A 25987-nucleotide genomic window follows, 5' to 3' on the forward strand; every position below is an offset into this window, starting at 1 on the left:
GTGTTCCTGCTGGTGCTGGAGTAAGCTTGCGACCCTGACAGGTATCAGAAGAACTTGGACGTCTTTCCCTAGACAGTTATGCCAACTGTGGTGTGTTGTGTCTGCAGGTGGGACAGACCACGCAAGAAGGTTCTTTGGACTCTTAGCGATCTGGCTAGCCCCTAGCCTTTGTCTAGATTTCAGGTGATCCTTGGTATTCCTCCAGATTGGGAGTAAAATTTCCATTTACAGGTTGTTCCTTAGAGACATGGGCATCTCAGTGTCTGCACTTCACCTTAGTTACTGTATTTCTGACTCGAGCATGCTGATGCATCACAGTGGCCCTGGGTACCTGTGGAGTGTCTGATAATGTTCACGGGTTTCTCTTCTGTCCTCTGATGCAGTGTCCAAACAGTTCTTCAGAAGCCAGGGTACATGGCAGATGGGATTGAAAGGAGAAGGGAGTGGCCCAGGGAGGCCTCACAGCCTGGTGCTGATTGTTGGAGTCTCCAACAAGGTCTGAGCCATGTTTCATTTGCTCTTCTGAGCATACGGCACAGGGCATCCACAGCTGATTTCCCACTGGTGTCCTTTCATTGTTTTTTTCTAGTTATACTCAGGTGATAAAATAAAGTTTTATCTGTTTTTAAACTGTGTGTTGTTAGATTTTCTTAAATACACATAATTTTTTCAGTTTTAGATTAACAGATACATTCAAGAATTATATTAATTGCTGCTGTTGGGGTTGCATTTAAACAATATTTTTATAAAATATAACTGAGGAATAGAGTGGAAATGGGAAATGAGTTTGCTATTATGAGTTAGTATTTGTTCTTTAGTAGAGGTGCCATTTCATAGGATAATCCTAAATATTATAAATAATAGGAAGGGAAGAGGATCTTAAGTCTGATTGATAGAAGGTAAATGGCCTAAAAGTTTGGATTCTACCAATTGAAATGCTAAACTGAAAACTGACCACTAGTCTCTGCTCCTCTCCTCATTTGAGGAGACCACAGGTTTCATTCAGGTTTTTTCCTTCACTGTGGCCTGGAATTTGCTACTAGGCAGTAAGATGAGGTAATTGTAAACCTCTCCTCATTAAGTTTTCCCCCCTCCATGGATTATAATCCTGTCAACCACGATTTTTTAAAATTGATTTTTGGAGAGAGAAAGAGAAACATCTGTGTGAGAGCGGGACATCCATGGGTGTCTCCTGCATGCCCCCTACTGGGGATCTAGTCTACAACCTGGGCGTGTGCCCTGACGGGGAATCAGACTAGCAACCTTTCAGTGCACAGGACAACGTCCAACCAACTGAGCCTCACTGGCCAGGGCTCTTTCATGATATTTTTGAATGGTTTTAGTTTAACTTTCTAGTCTTATCTCTTGTTTCCCTAAACCTAAGTAAAACTTTTACTTCAGCCAGTCATTCTGTTTGTTCTTTTAATAAGTGTGTGTGTGTGTGTGTGTGTGTGTTTTAAATACATATATAGTACTGGTTGTATAAATACTATTTTATAACTTTTTTCTCACATATCTTCCCCCCCCCTCGATCCACCCCCAGTACTAAAATGAGCTTATAATTAAGTTTAAAATTTGTTGACATTTGAGATTTCTATCACTTTTTATCTTTCATCTTATTACTGGTTCATAGTGATGTCCCCTCAATTTAACTTCTATAGCATTTAAAGTTTGCCTCAACTAGTTCTTATTTTGTTGCCTTTTATTATTATTTAAATTTTACCCCTATAATTATCTTCTCAGTTCCTTGACCCAAAAACTTTTAAAAGACAGTACGTACAGTAGGTCATAAGTACATATAGGTAGACAAAAAAGGGCCCCTTTATGTTTTCAGTGCAAACATGGTATAGGCAAAACCCAAATTCTGGATTAATTTACCCCTCACTCTCCTTGGTGTACACTGGAGGGAAACTGGAGAGCTGATTGGTGACACTCTGTGTAGGTTCTTGGAAACTGACATAGATGCCCTACTGAACTATCAATCATACTTTATTTCTCTGATCAGCTCATCTTCCACCTTCCACAATGACTTACTGAACTTTATTTTCTTCAACATTCCCCACCCCCATTCTTGTAGCCCACTTTGGCCTCTTTTTTTCAGAGAAGAGACTGCATCACCTGGGAAGTAACTAACTGTACTCCAGGTCTGCAAACCTGCACTCACCATCTCTTTTTGTCATTCTCTTCATGTGTCCATAGATCATTTGCTCCAGAAAATTCTCACTTGTTTTATTTTAATTCTCTTCTCTACTGGCTCCCTTTCATTTCCATTCAAATATACTCAGACATCTCCTACCATTATAAAATAAACGTAACAAAAATGTTTTCTGAATGCTACACCTGCTGCTCTTGTTTTCTTTTCTCCCCTTTATAAACTTGGTCCTTCTGAACCCTCACCAAAAGCCCCTCCCTCCCTCCCTCCCTCCCTCCCTCCCTTCCTTCCTTCCTTCCTTCCTTCCTTCCTAAATCTATGGTTTATTGGGGGAAATCATGGACATCTCAATTACTCTTGCTCTTCTTTTTTTATCCTCACCCGAGGACATTTTTTCATTTTTTGTTCAGATAGAGTGGGAGGGAGAGAGAGGAAGAGAGAAACGTGAAAGGGACACATTGAGTGGTTGCCACCGCACGACTCAACTAGGGCCGGGGACAAACTGCAACTGAGGTACATGCCTTTAGCGGGAACCGAACCCAGGTCTCTCTGGACCGCAGGCCGATGCTCTAACCGCTGAGCCAAACCGGCCAGGGCTGTCTTTTCTTTTATTTCTCTTTTCTCAGCCCAGCTTCCACCATCATCATATATTGGAGCTGCTGCTGCTGACCTCTAGCCTGCCAAAGGACAGACTTTCCTTTGCCCAGTCCATCACCCTCACCCTCAGCCTTATTCTGAGGCTAGTTCCCCTCATAGTTGCAAGATGGCTGCATCAGTTTGGGGCATCAGATCTAGCCCTAATGGTAGTCAAAAAAGAAGAGAACATTTTATAGGAGCTAGGACATCTGTCTTAAAAGTAGCTCTAGCACACTCTTCCCTCATTGAGTCATATAGCAGTTGTTAAACCTGATATCAGGTGATAAGAAAGATGGAATTACCATGGTTGGTACAAACTAAACTTCTAAGCTAAATAGCTGTTGGGAGTCTAATCCCTTTGACCTGCTGAATTCTTTAGTAATTTCCCATTGCCATTAGGTTAAAGTCTCAAGTAATTTATAATGGTGTATGAAACTCCATATAACATGGCCCCTGTGTCCTTTGCTACTTTTATCTAGTGTTTCTTTGCTTCTGCTTTGCTGACTAAACCCAAATATTCTAGAGGCCTCAGGTTAAATGTCAATTCTTCAGGGAAACTGGAATGATCCTACAAGTTGAGGTAAAGGAACACAACCTTCTCTGTACGATTCTATACTCCCATAGCATCTGTACTCATAACCAGAATTGTTGTTTAATGTAAATAAATGCTGACTGATTCAGTGCCCTGGGTATTCGAACATAGAATAATGAAAGAGTTGATGGTAGGGAGCTATAAAATACCCTTGACTGTCAATTATGGTTAAAACCAGTGTTGCATGTGCTCAAATAGCATTTGTATTAGCTTGTTAGGTTACTATTTTTTAACTATAAGTATAGACTTCAATAAGGACAACACAATAGTAAAGTATAGCTAAATATATAGTTAGTTTACCACTGTTAATATTTCTATATGAAATTTAGGTGTGTTTTGGTATATTTGGGGATAAATTTTATACTTTGTCAAGTGTTATGCTTTAAATATATAGTATATTACTTAGGAGGAGGGCAGTTATTCTATGAGAGAGGAGAAAGGCTGAAGCAGAATCTAATAAAGTGAGTTGTTTCCACTGTTTTTTCCCTCCCTTTTTATGTTAACCCTGCTCCTCAGACTAGAGTGACCTCTAAGTACCCTGCCTACCCCACCTTCAAAAACAGGGAGAAAGTTGAGAAATGTAGTCATAAGTGAAGGAAGTTGTTTGCCAGCTGCACCAAGATTAGTCAAGGAAGCATGATGAATGGGAGCGCTCTCAGTGCTATTCTGGCAGCTTTCAGAGTTGAGCCATGTTTTAGGCTGGTCATTTTAAATGCCGATGAGATGGGATTATTTGTAACCACAATTTATAGTTACATACTTTTTTTAGTTTTCTGTAGACTCTTTTCCCTTTTCTTCCCAATAACATGTAAGCTTACTCCTTGACCTCAAAATCCTTAACACAGTGTCCTAGACAGTCGTTACAAATCAATTAGAAATATTAAATGAAACTAAACTTTTTTGACACCTTTTTGCAGATTATGGGAAATAGGTTAACTTAATTAAAACTCAGAGTACTTTAGAAACAGACATTTTATTAAAATAACAGGTATTTGGCAACTTAGCTGTAAAGAATACCAGATTTACTGGCAGCTATTGTGTGTCTACTATTGCATGTGTCCACTGTTGCCATACACTTTAAAATATGTAAGATAATTGTAAGATTTTGGATTTTCTTTCAAATATAATAAAATACACTTTTTCAAAGATATTATAAACTTTGAGATGTATTTTATATAAATTCAATATTGTAGTATGGAGAATAAGTAACCGAATCCTGCCCTGACCAGTGTGGCTCAGTTGGTTGATTATTGTCCCATGTACTGAGAGGTTGCTGGTTTCATTCTCAGTCAGGGCATATGCCCAGGTTATACAGGCTTATAAGAGGCATGGGGCAAATAAGAGGCAGCTAGTTGAAGTTTCTTTCTCTCCTTCTCCTTTCTTATCTCTCTAAAATTAATAAAAAAACATACCTAAAATGACCAAATCCTGCTTAGATGTGGAATGTCAACCTAAATGCATGCTGTTCACATTGGTGCAGAGCACATACCAGGAGCCTTTGTGCTGTGTGGCGTTCTCACCCCATGCATGGACTTGGCATCTTTGTGATTTAGAACATGGTTATGTTATTTCTTCTGTTGCTTTTTCATTATAGTAAAATATATATAGTAAATAAAATAAGATTTGCTTTATTATCTTTTAATTTTTTTTTTTTTAATCCTCACCCAAGGATATTTTTCTTTTTTTTTTTTTATCCTCACCCGAGGACATTTTTCGATTTTTTGTTCAGGTAGAGTGGGAGGGAGAGAGAGGAACAGAGAGAGAGAGAGAGAGAAACATCGATGTGAAAGGAACACATCGAGTGGCTGCCACCCGCCCAACCGACCAGGGCTAGGGACAAACTGCAACCGAGGTACGTGCCCTTAGCGGGAACTGAACCCGGGTCTCTCAGGACCGCAGGCCGACGCTCTAACCGCTGAGCCAAACCGGCCAGGGCGGATATTTTTCCATTTATCCTCAGAGTGTGTGTGTGTGTTGGCGGGGGGAAGAAATATTGATGTGAGATGATTGGTTGCTTCCCGCAGGACCTCAACCAGAGCCGAACTACAACTGAGGCATGTGCCCTTGACCAGAATCAAACCTGTGACTCTTGTGTGTGAGGGTTGACACTCCAACTACTGAGCCAAACCAGCCAGGGCTTAAATATATTATTTTAATTGATTTTTTTTTTTCTTTTTAAGAGAGAGAGAGAGGGGTTGGGGGAGAGAGAGAGAGAGAAACATCGATTGGCTGCCTCCCTCACGGAGGGATTGAGCCTGAAACCTGGCATGTGCCCTGACCGGGATTCTCTCAGTCCATGAGACGACGCTCAATCCACTGAGCCACACTGGCTGGGCTCTATTGTTATATTTTATATGGACTACGAAATAATTGAGGGTTTTGAAAAATTATAGTTAATTTTTATATAATCAGGATATGAATAATGGAAAAGTTCAGTTGTGAACTAGTCTAATTTCAGGAATTAAAGAGATGATAATTTTAAAGGTAAATGTATTAGGAAAAAAGGAGGTCAGTACAGACCAAGCTATCACCTAGATCTTTTTTCTTTATTTTTTTCAAAGAAAAGTTTATTTAAACAAGACACTTGAAGGGAAACTATGTAGGATTCATTTCTTTTAGAATTTACCCCTACTTAAAGATAGATTGCCCTGCATGTTAACAGCTGCGTACAAAAAAGTTATAAAAATGTCTTTGGTTTTACAATGATAAATGAAAAACATTAAAATTCTCTAATTAAACAAGGTATGCAAGGAGTTTCATGATGTTCTATTTTTTGTTAAACAGTGAGAGCAAAATAACTTATTAGAATATAAAGATAAGAGCTGACTGAGCATGCCACTGATGGATAAAGGCAGTAGTATCTTCACAGAACCAGTATTTTCCTCCATCACATCCCATCCCTATTTGATGTCGATCAAAACATACCACTGGCCATTTAGAAAAAAAAAAAAAAAAAGCAAATGCTTGTGCACATACATCAGGTACTTTATGTACAATAAAGAAATGGGGAAGGAGAAAATGAAAGAATAGAGAAACTATTCTGTAGTAGTCAGATGTGTTGAAACCAAATTGTAGTTTTCTAATTTAGAATTTCATCTTGATCTGGAGAAACAGAGTTCTGGAGTAAAGTAGCAGATTCCCTTTTTAGTAGACATCTCTTGTCTGTTGCTAAAACACATCAGTTGTATCTTCATCCTCCATTTCCAACTGTGCAGTTGTGTCTGTTTCATTGACTGGCTGCTTGTCAAATCAGAATCTGATCTGCCTCATCGACAAACCCTGTCGTTCACAGTAGGTTTTCATTAGTTTACTAAGTGGTGTATGCCTCTTAATCTTAAACTACATCACAAAACCATCCTGCCCTGTCATCTTCAACTTAATATGATCATTGTTCTCAGTCTGAACTCCTTTCTAGGGCTTTTCGTCAGCCATGGCGAGCCTTAAAGTCTCCTTAGCTGCCACTTCACAAAAGAGGTACCAGGTCTGCACCAAATGAGCACACAAGCAGCACAAGGAGCTTCACCTAGATCTTGTCTTTAGAAATAATGCTGCAGGAATTTATAAACCATTGTTTGAGTTGTCTAAGTTTTAAGTCCATGCAAACATTTAATAAGCAAGATGTGTTACTTTTAGTGTAAACTAATATCAGATAAAATTTATTTATTTCCTTTTGTCTCACTTCCCTTGAATACCTTCAACATGGTGCTGTTGTATACTCTCAAGTGTTTCATATTCCATCAGTTCTGAAATTTAGAATTTCTATTTGTCATTTTCTTCAGATTTGAAGTATACCATTCTACAGATTATGACAGACTCCTTTTGGACAAAAAAAGTATTTGAGAAATGAAGCATTATGGTTAGCATGATTGCTGTGTAATAAATTGCTAATTAAAAATAATTTTAATAAATGTTATATACCTCATTTTGTAGATTTTTAAGTTCTTGGAAGACAGTGATTGTTATTTAACTGACTTGTTAGGAAATGTTGTTATGAGCAAATTATAGGATCACAGTAATCCTTGTTCTACCATGCTGACGTTTATCATCCAAGTTGAATATCTCTAACTGGAAATATCTTAAAAGCTTCAGTTTTTTCATTTCCCTAAACTGGTTTTTAGGAACTTTATTTTATGTTGTAAAGATCGCTTTTTTTTTTTTTTTTATCCTCACCCGAGGACATTTTCCCATTTTTTTGTTCAGGTAGAGTGGGAGGGAGAGAGAGAGAGAGGAACAGAGAGAGAGAGAAACATCGATGTGAAAGGAACACATTGAGTGGCTGCCACCCGCACGACCGACCAGGGCCGGGGACAAACTGCAACCGAAGTACGCGCCCTTAGTGGGAACCGAACCCTGGTCTCTCAGGACTGCAGGTTGACGCTCTAACTGCTGAGCCAAACCGGCCAGGGCCACATTTTGTTATAATCAGTTGATTCTTACTTGCTGTAGTTATGTTCCATAAAGTCACCACAAACACTGAGTTAGCCATTACTGACCCTTTTCCTCTCAGGTAATACAGGGTTAGGTTCTCTGAGCTTCTGGTCACAACATTTTTGTAAACCAAAATGCTATTTCCATTATATAGGTTTGTTTGCCAATATCCTTGTAAAACAAGCCACTTTCATTGTTGAAACCTGTTCTTCTACATAACCATTTTCCTGTATTAACATTTGCCTGCAGGTATTTTCCCCATGGTATTTATCACCTTTTGAAACATTCCAGCCAGCACTAGCTGAGGAGGGTTTAGTATTTTCCTAACCCTGGGTAATGTGACTACATTTTCTTGGCTTTCAGCCTCCAACCCTCTGTTACACTTTTTGTTAGTTGTCATTTCATGGATTCATAAATTAGTCACTATTCCATCTTCTTCGAAGCTTCCTCACACACTCTAAATGTTATGTAGTACTTTCCAGAATGCCCTCAGGAACAGATTGTGCACTCCTCTTCCTTGTTTTGGGTGTACCTGATAGTTGTTAGCACCATAACACTGACCTATCCCGCCTTCCTGTGCTCAGGAATACCGGATAGCATCATGCCTTGGGCCATTTTAAACAGCAGAAGCAACAAAAATACAAAAACCGTGACACTAGACTGTGACAAGGACACTATTTGCAATTAGAGCTGGAAGGAGAAGGCAGAACATCGCCTTGCTCCAATGGTCTCAGCTGGGAAGGTGTGCATAACTAACTGCAGAAGCCACATGTATTGAATGTGGGGTTACAAATAATTTTAGCAACTTGGTAAAGTCACAAATATGGAATTTGTGAATAATATGAACCGACTGTAAGATACACTAAAGTTACTCTGTGTTAGGGTTTTTGTGGTGATTTAAAAAAATTTACTATTAAAAAAATTTTTTAAAATTGATTTTAGAGAGAAAGGAAGGGAGAGGGTGAGAGAGATAGAAACATCAATGAGAGAGAACATCGATTGGCTGCCTCCTGCATGCCCCCTACTGGGGATTTAGCCCATAACTTGGGCATGTACCCTGACTGGGAATCGAACCCATGACCTCTTGGTGCATAAGTTGACGCTCAACCACTGAGCTACATGGGCCAGGCTATTATTTATTTTTTAATTTTTTTATTATAGATGTCCCTCCTTTTCCCCCATTGACCCCCCCCAACCCCCCTTCCCCTGCCTACACTGCACTGTTGTCTCTGTCCACTGGTTATGCATATATGCATATGAGTTTTTTGGTTTATCTCTTTCCACACCACCCCCACCCCTTTTATAGTGATTTTCATATCTTATTCATATTTCATTTTTTTCTTTATTCCCCCTTTTATTTCATACTTGTATTGTTAAAGTAACAACACTTGAGGAGTTAGATCATAAATGATAATAATAATAACATAGATATTGGAAATATCAGGGGAAACATTTAATTTTATAAAATAAATTTTGTACTGAAATTTCATGGCTACAAATGAAATATGAGAAAATTCCTCTTATTTTGAGTTCTATTAATTTGAAATCTTCTTCACTAAGTTTTCTCTTTCTTTCCCACCTAAGTAGGGCTTCATATACACTAGGCCCTCATCATATGTACTTTAAAAAAAGATTTTATGGGGGAAAGTGTACATTGCTTCGGTATGTGGTTTTTTAAATTTAAGTTGAGAAAGGTGATTGATACCAAGGGTAAGAAGGAAAGATTGACAGATTTGATTACATGAAAATTTAAAACTGAAAAAAAGCCCACTATAAACAAAGAAAGAAATTGAGGCAATATTGCAACATAAATAATGACCCAGAGGGTACTGTTCTTCAGGTGTATAAAGGATTTGAAAAATCATGAATTAAATGGCAAACAATACAACACACAAAGAACACAAACAAGCATATCTCTAAGGAAGAGCTACTAATGTAAAAACAAAAATTACTTGAAAAGATGTTTGGCCTCAATAGGCACCCCCCCTCCCCCCCCCTTTATTGTTCAATTACAGATGTTCCTCCTTTTTTTTCCCATTGACACCCTCCTTCCCAATCCCTCCTCCACCTTTAACGCACTGTTGTCTGGGTCCATTGGTTATGCATATATGCATATAAGTTCTTTGGTTTATCCCTTCCCCTTGAGGTTTGTCAGTCTCTTCCCTAGTTTCGTGTTTCTGGATCTATGTTGTTTGTCAGCTTATTTTGTTCATTATATTCCACAAATAAGTGAGATCATGTGATACTTGTCTTTCTCTGATTGGCTTATGTTGCTTAGCATAATACTCTCCAGGTCCCTCTATGTTGTCTCAAAGGTAAGAGATCTTTCTTTCTTACAGCTGCATAGTATTCCATTGTGTACATGTACCACAGCTTTTTTATCCACTCATCTACTGATGGACACTTGGGCTGTTTCCAGATCTTAGCTATTGTAAATAGTGCTGCTATGAACATAGGAGTACATATATTCTTTCTGATTGGTGTTTCAGGCTTCTGGGAATATATTTCTAGAAGTGGGATCATTGGGTCAAATGGTAGTTCCATTTTTTAATTTTTTGAGGAAACACCAAAATGTTTTCCGTAGTGGCTGCACCAGTCTGCATTCCCACCAATAGTGTACTGGAGTTCCCTTTTTTCCACATCCTCACCAGCACTTGTTTGATCATTTGTTGTTAGCAGCCATTCTGGTAGGTGTGTGGTGATACCTCCTAGTTGTTTTAATTTACATCTCTATGATGATTAGTAATGTTGAACAATTCATCATATGTCTCTTGGCCCTTTGTAGGTCCTTTATGGAGAAGTGTCTATTTAGGTCCTCTGCCCATTTTTTAATTGTTTTCCTTCCTTTTGTTGAGTTGTATGAGTTCTTTATGTATTTTGGAAATTAACCCGTTATCTGATGTATTGTTGGCAGATGTGTTCTCCCAGAGCGTTGGGATCACTTTTCATTTTGATACTGGTTTCTTTTGCTGTGCAGAAACTTTTTAATTTGATGTAGTTCCATCTATTAATTTTTTCCCTTTGTTTCTCTTGCCCTCGGCTATGTATTGGTTAAAATTCTGCTACATGTGATGTCTAAGATTTTGCGCCTACATTTTCTTCTAGGACTTTTTTATGGTTTCATAAGTGACATTTAAGTCTTTTACCCATTTTGAGTTTATTCTTGTGTATGGTGTAAATTGGTGGTCTAGTTTCATTATTTTTGCATGTACCTGTCCAGTTTTCCCAGCACCATTTATTGAAGAGACCTTTTTTTTTAACTCTTGCCTCCTTTGTCAAATATTAGTTTAGCATAATGTCTTGGGTCGATTTCTGGATTCTCCGTTCTGTTCCATTGCTCTATATGCCTGTTCTTAAGCCAGTGCCAGACTGTTTTTGTTATAATGGCTTTGTACTACAACCTGATATGTAGAATTGTGATTCCCCCCACTTTGTTCTTCTTTTCAAGATTGCTGTGGCTGTTTGGGGTCTTTTTTGGTTCTGTATAAACTTTTGCAGTATTTGTTCTAGATTTGTGAAATATGCTGTTGGTATTTCATTAGGGATTGCATTGAATCTATAAATTGCTTTGAGTAGTAGCAACATTTTAATGATGATTCTTCCAATCCATGAACACGGTATGTGCGTCCACTTTTTTTTTTTTTTTAATCCTCACCCGAGGACATTTTTCCATTTTTTGTTCAGATAGAGCGGGAGGGAGGGAGAGAGAGGAAGAGAGAGAGAGAGAGAAACATCGATGTGAAGGGACACATCGAGTGGCTGCCACCTGCACGACCAACCAGGGCCGGGGACAAACTGCAACCGAGGTACATGCCCTTAGCGGGAACCGAACCCGGGTCTCTCTGTACCGCAGGCCGATGCTCTAACCGCTGAGCCAAACTGGCCAGGGCTGTGCGTCCACTTTTTAATATCTTCCTCTATTTCTTTTTTCAGTGTCCTGTAGTTTTCTAATAATAGGTCTTTTACCTTCTTGGTTAAGTTTATTCCCAGGTATCTTAATTTTTTTTGTTGCAATGGTAAATGGGATTTTATGTTAGTTTCTCTTTCTCTTTTTTTTTTTTTATCCTCACCCGAGGACATTTATCCATTTTTTGTTCAGATAGAGTGGGAGGGGGAGAGAGGGGGGGAGAGAGAGAGAGAGAGAGAAACATCGACATGAAAGGGACACATCGAGTGGTTGCCACCCGCACGACCCACCTAGGGCCAGGGACAAACTGCAACCGAGGTACATGCCTTTAGCGGAAACCGAACCCAGGTCTCTCTGGACCACAGGCTGACGATCTAACCACTGAGCCAAACTGGGCAGGGCATAGTTTCTCTTTCTTAGTGTTCATTATTGGTGTATAGAAATGCCATCGATTTCTGGATATTAATTTCTGGATATTATTATACTACTTCGCCAAATTCATTTCTTAAACTCAATAGCAATCTTAAAAGCAAGTAAAACAGGATGCCTTTTTTGTACTTTAGATTTTGGTGAAAATTATAACAAGAACAAATCTAAAAAGGCTAACTAATATCTGTAATAGTTATGAACTAAAAATTTAGACCCTATATTCAGAGGAGTGTTCCACCCTTTTCTACAATAACCAAAGAGGTGTTCTGATATTTTGCAGTATTTGTTCTAGATTTGTGAAATATGCTGTTGGTATTTCATTAGGGATTGACTTGAATCTATAAATTGCTTTGAGTAGTAAAAATTAATAGATGACAATACAATTAAAATAATTTTCAAAGAAAAGAGGACTTCTTTGAGAAACGTGCATACTTAAAAGAGGCTACTGTGTCATTGAGATGTGAACACTGAGGGATGAGATAGAAAATTACAAAAATCAAATATACATATACAAAAAGCATGACCATTTGTTTTGCAGGTAGTGAGTTTGCCTCCACACCTAAGGGACATTTGGCAATGTCTAGAGACATTTTTTATTGTCATGCCTTGAGGGACGCTATTGGCACCTGGTTGTCAAAGGCCAATGATGCTGCTAACAATCTATAGTGCACAGGACTGCCCCACAGCAAAGCTAACCTGGCCCATGAGAATGCTTAGGTTGAAAATCCTGGTGTAGGGGCAGGCAGCTCCTGTGTAACTCTCTGAAGTGTTGATGTACTACTGCATATGGTGATGACCCTGAACTATTAAGAAAATGTGTTTGCTATATATTTCATTTAATCAGATATGGGTGTGCCTAATAAACATTACATTTCCATTTCCATTATTTTAAGAAGTGTTTAATGCTTAAGGAAATCACTTATTTGGAAGATTTATACATCTTATTTTTGAAAAGGATAAAGTAGGCATTACTGTATTTTAGTGCTCTATTTATATGAGTTGAGTAAATTATTAGAAAACCTTTTTTCCTTCCATGTGATTAATTTCTTAACACTAATTATAAATTTCTTATGCTAATTACATATATAACACATACTTTAGCTAAAGACCCTTATTTAGATTAAACAAAACACCTAGTTCTTTAACCTTCAGGTAATGTGAAAACCATAAATTTAGAAGTAGACTGGTGGATTATATTTATTTGAGAGGTATATTTGTGATTATTTTATCTGAGTTTTAATAAAAATCCAGGACATGATTACTTATTTAGTAAAACCACAAAAAATTAGAGTCAAATTAAAAATACAAACAAAGTCTTGGCCAGTGTGGCTCAGTTGCTTAGGGTGTCATGTATTGAAGGATCGCAAGTTTGATTCCTAGTCAGGGAACCTACCAAGTTTGCAGGTTTGATGCCTGGTCCAGGCGGTGACCGGTCAATTTTTCTCTCTCACATCAATGTTTCTCTCTCTCACTCTCTTTCCCTCTCTCTTTCTTTCTCTTGAGAATCAGTGACAAACATCCTCAGGTAAGAATTTAAAAAAACAGACAACAGAGACTTCCGGTCAAGATGGCGGCGTAGGTAAACGCGGTATCGCGTCCTCCCACAACCACATCAAAGTTACAACTAAACTACAGAACAACCATCATTCAAAACCGCCTGAAATCAAGCTGAATGGAAGTCCTACAACTACAAAATCAGCAGCTACATCCAGACTGGTAGGAGGGGCGACGGTGCGAGGGGCGGCGGCGCTGCGGCGGCCCCACGGGCTGGTCCCACACCCAAGTGTGGTGGATAAAAATCAGGAGGCTCCCGCGGCTGGAAGGTCCTTCCTGAGGACTGAGGGGTCCCCGTCCCACACCAGGTGCCCCGCTCAGGGTTCCAGTGCCAGGAAGAGAAGTCCCCATAATTTCTGGCTGGAAAAACCAAGCAGAAACTGAGGCTCAGAGAGGCTGAAGCGGCTGGAGCCCCAGGCAGCTCCCTAAAGGGCCCACGCACAGACTTAACTGAGCTGTTTGGCACTGGAGCGAGGGCTGGAGAGGGGGACAAACGTGCTGTAAGAGGCCTTTGTTCCTTTGGCGAGCCCTTCCCGGGGGCGGCAGACAGCCTCCATATCTGGGACTCCAGCAACCTGGCTCACACTGGTAGCCCCGCCCTGGTGACTCCCTGAGGCCCCAACCCACCCCACCCAACTTTCAAGCCCACCCAACTTTCAAGCCCACCCAAGCTGTTGCCACTTGCTTAACCATAGGATTGGCCTGTCTTGGATCCTGCTTCAGGTCTTTCCTAAATTCTTTCAAACAAGCAGCATCTGGTCTCAGATAGCCCGATACCTCTCATTAAGTAATACACTGAAACAAACACAGGGAGGCAGCCAAAATGAGGAGACAAAGAAACAGGTCCCAAATGAAAGAACAGAACAAAACCCCAATAAAAGAACTAAGCAAAATGGAGATAAGCAACCTAACAGATACTGAGTTCAAAATACTGCTTATAAGGATGCTCAATGAACTTAGTGAGAACCTCAGTGAACTTAGGGAGGGTCTCAAGAGCATAAAAAAGGACCAGTTAGAAATCATGGATACACAGTTAGAATTGAAGGAGGCATTAACTGAAATAAAGAATAATTTACACAGCTTCAATAATAGAGTATGTAAATCCAAGGAGCAAACCATCGATTTGGAATATAAGGAAGCAAAAAATCCCCAATCAGAACAGCAAAAAGAAAAAAGAATCCAAAAAAATGAGGATAGTGTAAGGAGCCTCTGGGACAACTTCAAACGTGCCAACATTCGCCTCTTGGGGGTGCCCGAAGGAGAAGAGAGAGAACAAGAAATCGAAAACCTGTTTGAAACAATAATGGCAGAAAACTTTCCTAACTTGGTGAAGGAAACAGACATACAAGTCCAGGAAGCACAGAGAGTCCCAAACAAGATGAACCCCAAGAGGCCCACACCAAGACACATCATCATCAAAATGCAAAAGGTTCAAGACAAAGAGAGAATCTTAAAAGCAGCAAGAGAAAGGCAGCTAGCTACCTACAAGGGAGTTCCCATTAGGCTGTCAGCTGATTTCTCAAAAGAAACTTTGCAGGCTAGAAGGGAGTGGCAAGAAATATTCAGAGTAATGAAAACCAAGAATCTACAACCAAAATTACTCTATCCTGCAAAGCTGTCATTTAGAATCGATGGACATATAAAAACTTTCCCAGACAAGAAAAAGTTAAAGGAGTTCATCACTACCAAACCGTTACTATATGAAATGATGAAGGGTCTTTTTGAGGAAAAAGAAAATGTATGAACAAACAAAATGGCAATGAATACATATCTATCAACAATGGAATCTACAAACAAAATGAACAAGTAGAACAGAAACATTCTCATAGATACAGAGAACATTTTGTTGGTTGCCAGTTGGGAGGGGGGTTGAGGGAATGGGTGAAAAAGGTGAAGGGATTAAGAAGCAAAGGGAAAGGGTTTGGGGGGGTGGGAAGAAATAAACCAAAGAACTTATATGCATAACCAATGGACAGAGACAATAGTGTGGGAAAAGGTGGGAGGGGGGCAGGAGTGGGGAGGAGGGGGTCAATGGGGGAAAAATGTGGAACATCTGTAATACATTTTACATCCAACAATAAAGATTTGAAAAAATAAATAAATAAATAAACAGACAACAAAAATACCTTTATAGTCCTGGCCGGTTTTCTCAGTGATTACAGCGTCGGCCCACAGACCAAGGGGTCATGGGTTTGATTCCGGGTCAAGGGTATGTACTTGGGTTGCAGGTTAAATCCTCAGCCCCAGTCAGGGTTGTGCAGGAGGCAACCAATCAGTGTGTCTCTCTTTCACATCGATGTTTCTCTCTCGCTGCCTCTCTCTCTTCCATTCTATCTTAAAATAAAAAAAAAGGAAAAATATCCTTGGATGAGGATTGACAACAATAAAATATGCCTTTATAATAGTTATATTTTAGATTATGTAGGAACAGATTTTTGCATTGATATTTGAAAATTTGCTGTATAGAATCTGTTTTTTTAAAAAATATTTTTTGATAGTAGAGGAGGGGAGCATATTATAAAGAGTTGTTTGAGGCGTCTGGTCAAGATGGTAGCATAGGTGGGGTACTTACATCTTCTGACAACCACAACTAAATTACAGAACAACGATCATTCAGAACCACCTGAAATCTAGCTGAATGGAAGTCCTACACTAGAGATTTAAAGAAGCCACATCCAGACTGGTAGGAAGGGTGGAGATTTAGAATGGTATAGCCCCAAACCTACATGTGGCAGATAAAAATTGGGAGGGATATCTCAGCTGCAGACATTCCACTTGAGGAATGAGGGGTCCTAGGCTCCCCCCAACCCAGGGTTCCAGTGCTAGGAAGAGACGTCCCCATAACTTCTGGCTGTAAAAAGCAGTGTGGATTGATGCTGAGGGAGACAAAGGGCTGTTGGAGTCCTGGGTGTTCCTCTTAAAAGGCCCAGACAGCGACTTACTTGGATTCACTCCTTCTGAGCTCCAGCACTGGGACAGCTGCTCAAAGGCACCCGGGATATATGGGGAACAATTGAATTGTCTGGCAAGAGCTGGAGGGGCAGCTTTCTGCTATGCAAAAGTGCTGGCAGAGGCCATTGTTCCTTTTCTGAGAATTCCCTCACAAAGCCGGAAGGTGGGGTCCATATTTGACACTCCATCAACTTGGCTCACATTATTTGCACCAGCCTGGTGATTGATTCCCTGAGAACCCAGTTTGTGCCACCCAACTTGTAGGCCCACCCAATCTGTTTCCAGTGGCTTTTCCATAGGAATGGCCTGTCTTGGCTCATGCTTCAGACTTTCCTAAAATCTCTCAAACAAGCAGTATCTGGCCTCAGTATGTTCTGTACCTCTTGGTAGGTGGCCCCAGGCATGGCACTAGCAGCAGCCAACCTGGGTTTGAAGTTTGGCCTTGCCTGGGCACTTCCAAGCCCAGTAGCAGCCATCACTGTAGCTCCTGGGCAGAACACAGGTGGCAGCTGACCTTGGCCTGCATCTCCCAGGAGCCACCAGAGCCAGCTCACCTGGTGGGCAGCTTCATACCATGTTGAAGCACCATCCAACCACCTCCACAAGTGACACATGCAAGGGGAGGACTTGGTGGGCACCAGAGCCCTGCTGAAGTAAGTTCTGCTTTGTGGAGTGGCCTTCTCCACAGCTGATCCTCTGCAGTGGTTGATGGTCTCAGCCAGTCCTTGCAGCTGATTGGCTTGGGGGTAAATCCCTCCATTGACTTGACAACAGCAATCAGAGCTCAACTAAAACAGACGGGTGCACACAGCCCACATGGAGGGTGCATGAGGAGTGCCAGGCTGGGATGACCAGGGAGACTGTTCCATTAGGACACATAGGACACATATAAGGCCACTCTACCAAGCCCAGGAGATGTAGTGGCTTTGTCTAATATATAGAAATAAACACAGGGGGGCTGTCAAAATGAGGAGACAAAGAAATATGTCCCAAATAAATGAACAGAAAAAAAACCTCCGGAAAACTAAACAAAAGGGAGATAGACAATCTACCAGATGCAAAGTTCAAGACACTGGTTATAAGGTTGCTCAATGAACTCAGACTCTCAGCAGCATAGAGAAGGACGTGGAAACCATAATGAAGAACCTATCAGAAATGTGGGATACACTAACTGAAATAAAGAATAATTTATAAGGATACAGCAGTAGAGTAGATGAAGTCAAGAATCAGATCAGTAATTTGGAATATAAAGAAGCAAAAAACACCCAGTCATAACAGCAAAAGGAAAAAAGAATCCAAGCTTATGCCTGTTGGCCCTGGGTAGAACACAGGCAGTGGATGACCTTGCCCCAGAGCCAGTACACCCAGTGGACAGCTTCAGACCACATCGAAGCACCGCCACCCAACCACCTCCACAAGTGACATACTCAAGGAATGGACTCAGTGGGTATCAGAGCCCTGCTAAAGTAAGTCTTGCTCTGGGTGGTGGGTTCATGCACAGGTGATCATCCAAGGTAGTCAGATGTTGGTGGTTAGTTGGCACAGCCAGTCCTTGGCAGCTCATCAGTCTGAGCACATGCCTCCCATTGACCTGCCAACAGCAATCAAAATTTAGTTAACAACAGAGGGATATAAAGTTCATATGAGGGCCCCACCTCAAGGGGCCCAGCTGGGGTGATCAGGGAGGCTGGGCCACTGGACCCTACAGGACACCTACTACTATAACAGGCTACCCTAGGAAGCCTAGGAGACATAGCAGCTCTACCTAATACATAAAAACAAACACAGGGAGGCAGCCAAAATGAGACAAAGAAACATGTCCCAAATGAAAGAACAGAACAAAACTCCAGGAAAAGAACTAAACGAAATGGAGATGAGCAGTCAATCAGATGCAGAATTCAAAACACTGCTTATAAGGACACTCAGTGAATTTAGTGAGAATTTCAAGGAACTTCGTGAGGACTGCAAGAGCATAATAAAGGACCAGTCAGAAACGAAGGATGCACTAACTGAAATAAAGAATAATTTACGGGGAATCAATAGTAGAGTAGGTGAAGTCAAGAAGCAAACCATTGATTTGGAATATAAGGAAGCAAAAAAACACCTGATCAGGACAGCAAAAAGAAAAAATAATACAAAAAAATATGGATAGTATAAGGAACCTGTGGGACAACTTCAAGCGTACCAATATTCTCATCATGGGAGTGTCAGAAGGAGAAGAAAGAGGGCAAGAAATTGAAAACCTATTTGAAAAAATGACAAATATCCCCTAACTTGGTGAAAGAAACAGACATACAAGGCCAGGAAGTACAGAGAGTCACAAACAAGACAAACCTAAAGAGGTCCACACCAAGACATCATTAAAATGCAAAAGGTTAAAGAGAAAAAGAGAATCTTAAAAGCATCAAGAGAAAGGCAGTTAGTTACCTACAACGGAGCTCCTATAAGACTGTTAGCCGATTTCTCAAAAGAAACTTTGCAGGCCAGAAGGGTGTGGCAGGAAATATTTAAAGTGATGAAAAGCAAGGACCTACAACCCAGATTATCCTGCAAAGCTATCATTTAGAATTGATGAACATATACAGAGTTTTCCAGACAAGAAAAAGCTAAAGGAGTTCATCACCACCAAACCAATATTATATGAGATGTTGACAGGTCTTCTTGAACAAGAAGATAAAAAGAACATGAACAATAAAATGGCAGTAAATACATATCAACAATCAAATCTACAAACAAAATGAGCAAGCAGAACAGAAACAGACTCATAGATACAAAGAACTTTTTGTTGGTTGCCAGATGGGAGGTGGGTTGGATGAAAAATGTGAAGGGATTAAGAAGTACAAATTGGTTGTTAGATTGATGAACCTCAAAGGGAAGTGGGGAGGTATCAGGCAGGAAGAGAGAAACCCAAGAACTCATATGCATATATGTATAACCAATCAACACAGACAGTAGTGTGGGGAAGGAAGGGGTGGGATAGGGAGGAGGGTGTCAGGGAGGGAGAAAAGGAGGGACATCTGTAATACATTCAACAATAAAGATAAATTTAAAAAGGAAAAAGAAATTAGTGGCACAACTTCAAGTGTACCAGCATAAGCACTGGGGTGCCAGAAGAAGGGAAGAGAGAGCAAGAAATTGGAAACTTACTCGGAAAAATGACAAAGACATAAAAGTCCAGAAAGTGCAGAGTCCCAAACAAGATAAACCCCAAAAGGCCCACCTAATACACATAAGAATTAAAATGCAACAGATTAAAGCAAAGAATCTTAAAATCATCAAGAGAAAAGCAGTTAGTTCCCTCAAGGGAGCTCCCATAAGACTGTTAGCTAATTTCTCCACATAAACTTTGTAGGCCACAAGGGAGTAGGAAGAAGTATTCAATGTGATGAAAAGCAAGGATCTACAAACAACATTACCCAGCAAAGCTAGCATTTAAAATCTAAGGACAGATAAAGAGCTTCTCAGAAAAGGAAAAGCTGAAGGAGTTTATCATCATCAAACCAGTATTTGAAAATGTTTAAGGGTCTTCTTTAAGAAGGGGAAAAAAACCCATCATAAATGTTAATGAAATGGCAATAAGTTACATATCTACCAGCAGTTGAATCTAAGAAACAAAGTCAGTGAACAGGAACAAAGAAACAGACTCTTAGATACAGAGGACATTTTTGATGGTTGCCAGATGAGAGGGGAATTGGTGGATGGGTGAAAAAGGTAAAGGAATTAAGAAGTACAAATTATCCCTGGCCAGATACCTCAGTTGGTTATTGGTGGAATGTTGTCCCCATATGCCAAAGTTGCAAGTTCAATCCCTGGTCAGGGCACATACAAGAAGCAACCCTAGAATGCATAAGTAAATTGATCTCGCTCTGCCTCTGTCTCTTCATCCCCCCCTCTCTAAAATCAATTAAAAAAAAAAAAAAAGGCCCTGGCTAGTTTGGCTCAGCGGTTAGAGCATGGGCCCGCAGACCAAAGAGTTGTGGGTTTGATTCCAGTCAAGGGCACATGCCTCGATTGCGGTTCAGTCCCTGGCCTTGGTCGGGGTCATGCGGAGGCATCCAGTTGATGTGTCTCTCTCACATCGATGTTTCTCTCTCTTTCCCTCCCTCCTTCCCACTCTATCTAAAGATAAACAGAAAAATATCCTTGGGTGATGATTTAAAAAAAAAAAAGTAGAAATTCGTCATTACAGAATAGTCATGGGGATGTAAAGTGCAGCATGGGGAATGTAGTCAGTAATATTCTAATAGCAATGTATGGTGTCAGATGGGTATGAAATTTATCCAGATGATCACTTAGTAAGTTATATAATGTGTAATCATTGAGGTATACTTCTGAAACTGATATAATGTATGTCAATTGTAATTGAAAAATAAAAAATGATTAAGAAAATAATGAAGAGTTTTTTGTATTTTAACTGGATTTTATCATTTACGCTTAGTCATTGTTTTCTGTTAAGAATAAATTGCTGTGTGTAATAGTGAACATTTGATACCTAGGTCTTGGGAATTTTTAGGAAAATAATTTAGACTTAAAATTTATCACAAGTTAATTATTGAAGTTTAATGTAATTTTACTTTTGTATATACTTGACATTTTTCATAATAGTTGTTTAAAATAGTTAATGACAACAAAAGCGGATACTTTCTAGAGGATAGGGAGCCTGTCTTAAGGAAACTGCATTCTCTCTGAGTCAGCTGTAGAGCTTTAGGTCCAGGAATTCCCTTTGCCTCCTTCCTGTGTACAGTCCTGTTTTTTCCTGGACCACACAGGATCTCATGATTTATTTATTCATATTAGTGACTTCCTGAGAAAGAGTGCAAAGGCATAAATTTTGGGGTTATGTGCATGACTGAAACATCTCATTATTCAGTGTTCACTAGTTGATCATTTGAATAGTTACAGAAATTTAGGTTGAAAATAATTTACAAGACACTCATCTTTTCCTGGCTTCTACACTGCTGTTGAGAAATCCAGTACATCATGGTTTATGACCTCCCCTCACCACTTGGGAAGCCTGGAAGCTCTTTTTCCTTCTGGTGTTTTGACATTCTTTTTTTTTTAATCCTCACCCGAGGACATTTTTCCATTTTTTGTTCAGGTAGAGTGGGAGGGAGAGAGAGGAACAGAGAGAGAGGGAGAAACATCAGTATGAGAGAGGCACATGGACTGGTTGCCTCCTGCACGACCCCGATGAAGGTCAGAGTCCGAACCGCAACTGAGGTATGTGCTCTTGACCTGAATCAAACCCGCGACTCACTGGTCTGCAGGCCGACGCTCTAACCACTGAGCAAAACTGGCCAGAGCTTTTTTGTTGTTCTTTATCGGAGATTGCCTCAACTTTGTTTTCTGTCTCTAACTGAATTTGTTATTCATTATATTTAAATTTTTTTGAATATTCCTGTTTATAGTATCCTTTTTATGGATTAATAGATACAGTTGTTTTTTTCGTACATTTTGATATCTCTACTGTTTCTATTTTATTTGAGTACTCTCCTCCCTTTTTTTGTTTGCTTGATATGACCACCTCTCTTTTATTGAGAACCTGTTCTCAAATGTCTGGTGCACCTTGTTTGTTTGTGCATATTTTAGGGTGAGACACACAAAAACGATAAAAAAAATTCCATGAATGGGCCTTACTGTAGGGATGTCAAGAGGTCAGATTGCTGTTTTTTTAGATTCCCTCAAATGTCAATGTTTAAAGGTCCTTTCTCTGGGAAAATTTAATTTTTTCAGAAAGGTCTCTTTTGTTTTCTCACCTGAGCCTAATGTCAGGCTCCTGGAATTTGGCATTACAGAGAGATTACTAGTTATTCAGAGTTTATAATGTAGCTTTACCTAACTCCCTGTTTTAGTCTATCTCACCACTACCTTTCTCTGTTACTGGGTTCAGTCTCTCTGGTTCTGTTTATTCATAGCCTGTTATCTCCTCTTCCCTCAAGGCTGAGGATGGGTAGCTGTCTGACTGAACATGATGGCACTGCAGATCCAGGACGCTAACTGCTTATTCAGGCTATTAAATGATACCCTTTATTCAACATCTCTGTATCTGATGCATCCTCCTGTTCCTCCAAATCTTTCTCAAGTTCTGTGCAAGCAGCTAGCTTCTCATCACCATTTCCCCGTGTAAATTTTATCTTCCTCTCTTAGGCCAAAACATTTCAAATTTCAATATACATCTACTGTCTTCATCTTTTCCAGAATATTGTTCTTCTCAAAGATGTTTTTGTTACTTTTAGAGAAGGGGATAGTAAGGTTTTTACTCAGTCGTCTTAAAATCTGTAATCTAAGGATAACCTTCAGTCAGTTTATGTTACTCTTCCTGTGTACACTGAAGTTTAAAATTCTTTCAATTTTGCTGCCTGTTGAAATTATGTGGAAATTTAAGCCAGTTATTCTGGACTTTGGATCCTGCCTAGCTTGATCTTAATTTACCTCTCTGCCTCCTCTCACACTACAGCTGATATCACTCTCTACATTCCAGCCACTGCTCTTTCTGCCCCTCAAACATCCCAGGGTTGTTCTTACTATGACCTTTTGTGTGGCTAGGTCCTTTTTATCATTCAAGTCTTAAGTCAAATAGAATCTCCTTAACTTTCTATTATAGGATCAATTAGGTTTTGCTGGGGTAACATGTGACCTCCATGTCTCAGTGGCTTAAAGGAAACATGATTCTTGCTCATTAATGTGTCCCTTATGGATTGGCTGGGACCTAGGATGACAGAGGAGCCACCATCTGCAGCATCGCCATTACCCATGGTATAAAGAAAAATAAAGCAGACCAAATCATAGTGAGTTTATAAATCTTCCAAAATATAAATGACATAAATCTCTTTTACTCAGATTCCATGTGCCAGATCTAGGCACATGGCCAAACCTTAGTTCAGGGAAATGGGGGAGGTGCAGCCCTACCAATGCCTGGGACAAGAACTAGAAATATTTGGTGAACAACACTAATGACTACCCCAGCCCAACCAGTGTAAAATAGCTGTATTAGTCGGGATTCTTCATTGGAGTGGTTAAAGTCCCCTAGTATCTATTAGTGTTGAGCTCTCCCTTTCTGTCAGTATTTACTATATATATTCAGGTTCTCCTGCATTAAGTGCCTAGATGTTTACTAGAGTTATGTCCTCTTGTTAGATTGATCCTTTTATTATTATGAAATGCCTTTCTTTGTTACAGCCTTTCTTTTAAAGTCTTTTGAGCTTACATGGGTGTCTTGTTGGCAGGATATATATATATATATATTTTTTTTTTTCATATATATATATATATATCTTATTTTTTTATTTAGCCATCCTCTTTTTTTTGAGCATTTAGTTCATTTACATTGAAAGTAATGATTGATTGGTATGTAGTTATTACTATTTTATTGTTTTCTGATTTTGTAGTTCTTCCCTGTTCCTTATTCTTTTGTATGGTGATTCTATAGTTTTGTGTTCAGGTTGCTTTCTCTTTATTTCTTGTACATTTCTTGTAGATTTTTGGTTGGTGGTTACAATGTCCTTCCTACATACAAAGTTCTATTTATAGCAGTCTGTTTAAGGTGATGGTTGCTTAAGTTTGAACACATCCTAAAATCACTACAATTTTTACTCATCCTCTTTATGTTTTTATTATTTTTTACTTTTGTCTGTATTTGTGAATATGCCTTAATTTCTTGTAATTATGGTTTTCCTACTTTTGCCCTTTAACCTTTATACTAACTTTATCATTGGTTGAACCACTGCTATGACAATGTGTTTGCCTTTGTCAGTGAGGACGTTTTCTTTTTTTGTATTTTCTTATTAATATTTTTGGTCTTTTTTTCTTAAAAAAGTCCCTTTAACATTTCTTGTAGTATTGGTTTAGTGGTGATGTATCTTTTAGTTTTTGTTTGTTTGTTTTTTGCTCTGGGATAATCTCTGTCTCCTTTGATTCTAAATGACAGCCTTACTGGGTTAGAGTAATGTTGGTTGTAGGTCCTTATTTTCATCATTTTGAATATTTTGTTGCAGTCCCTTTTGTCCAGCAAAGTTTCTGCTGAGAAATTAGTTGACACTCATCGGAAATTTTTCTCGTAACCAGTTGCTTTTCCGTGTGTCAGAGAGGAATCCATTCTATTTGTAAGTAGCTCAAGCAGTCTGGCTTAACTTTAAAGACAGTACAGTTCACAGACTTACTTTTATTTGTGTATGACTCAGTGTCTTTTTCTTTTAACATATATGTTGTAAATAGATTTCTAATTGGCAAATATATAATTTAGATAGAAATAGTTTGGTGTTTATTAATGTAAAATTGTAAGGCAGTTTGAAAGGAATACAGAATTATCAATATCTCTCTCTTAAAGATTTATAAGGCCCAGTTGCTTTCCTGCAGAATTATGTGCAAAATGATAAATGTGTATAGAAGTATTTGTGATCTACTTAAATTATAAATGTTTTAATGGGTTAAATATAGGTAAGGATATTGTTTACATTGTGTTATTTCTCCCTCTTTTAAAAACTTTTAAATTGAAGAATACTATGTTAGTCTTATTGTAATGTATGGCTTAATGAATTAACATTAAATAAATATCCCCATATAATCACAATCCAGGTCAAGAAATAGACTCTTCAACAGCAGAGTGGGCTATGCCCTTACCCTGGAGCAGGAGATTATCTGTCACACACACTCTCTCTTTTTTTTTTTTTATCCTCACCCGAGGATATTTTTCCATTTTTTGTACAGATAGAGTGGGAGGGAGAGAGAGAAAGGGAGAGAGAGAGAGAAACATTGACGTGAAGGGACACATCGAGTGGCTGCCACCCGCACGACCTTCCAGGGCCGGGGACAAACTTGCAACCAAAGTACGCGCCCTTAGTGGGAACCGAACCCGGGTCTCTCCGGACCGCAGGCCGATGCTCTAACCGCTGAGCCAAACTGGCCAGGGCTCTCTCTTTTTTTTTAAATTAATTAATTAATTTATTTTATTCCTCACCTGAGGATACTCTTCCATTTATTATCAGATAGAGTGGGAGGGAGATAGAGAGAGAGACAGAGAGAAACATAAATGTGATAGAGTCACGTCTACCACTTGCCTCCCACAGACCCAACCAGGGCCAGGGACAAACTGCAACCAAGGGACATGCCCTTGACCGGAATCGAACCCAAGACTCATTGGTCTGTGGACCGACACTCTAACTGCTGAGCCAAACTGGCCAGGGCCTATCACACTCTCTTAGCTTCTGTGGTCTTAGCAACTTCTCTGATGTTCAAGTGTTTTGAATTTTATATGTTTGGTGTCATATTATTCTGTGAATGGCTTTAGGGAGAGTCATTTTTACTACATTAGGCTAGTTCATTAAGATTCACTGTTATG

At 39.5% G+C, this 25987-nt stretch overlaps 1 protein-coding gene and 1 pseudogene across 4 annotated transcripts in view; one reads left to right on the forward strand and one right to left on the reverse strand.

The window, feature by feature from the left end:
• Window positions 1–25987, forward strand: part of ZMYND11 (zinc finger MYND-type containing 11) — a 155963-nt gene that overhangs the window by 11774 nt on the left and 118202 nt on the right. Inside the window, exon 1 of one of the 4 annotated variants that reach the window (XM_036280834.1) lies at window positions 24655–24752. The exons of the other annotated variants lie outside the window; for them this stretch is intronic. The gene's annotated coding sequence lies outside the window, so the exon portion shown is untranslated. Of the gene's footprint in view, window positions 1–24654; window positions 24753–25987 lie in introns of those variants that run through there. 4 annotated transcript variants of the gene reach the window in all.
• On the reverse strand, window positions 6525–6812 carry LOC118642999 (annotated as a pseudogene).

This window comes from Molossus molossus, unplaced genomic scaffold (assembly GCF_014108415.1).
Source record: "Molossus molossus isolate mMolMol1 unplaced genomic scaffold, mMolMol1.p scaffold_m16_p_1, whole genome shotgun sequence".
Taxonomy (NCBI): Eukaryota; Metazoa; Chordata; class Mammalia; order Chiroptera; family Molossidae; genus Molossus; species Molossus molossus.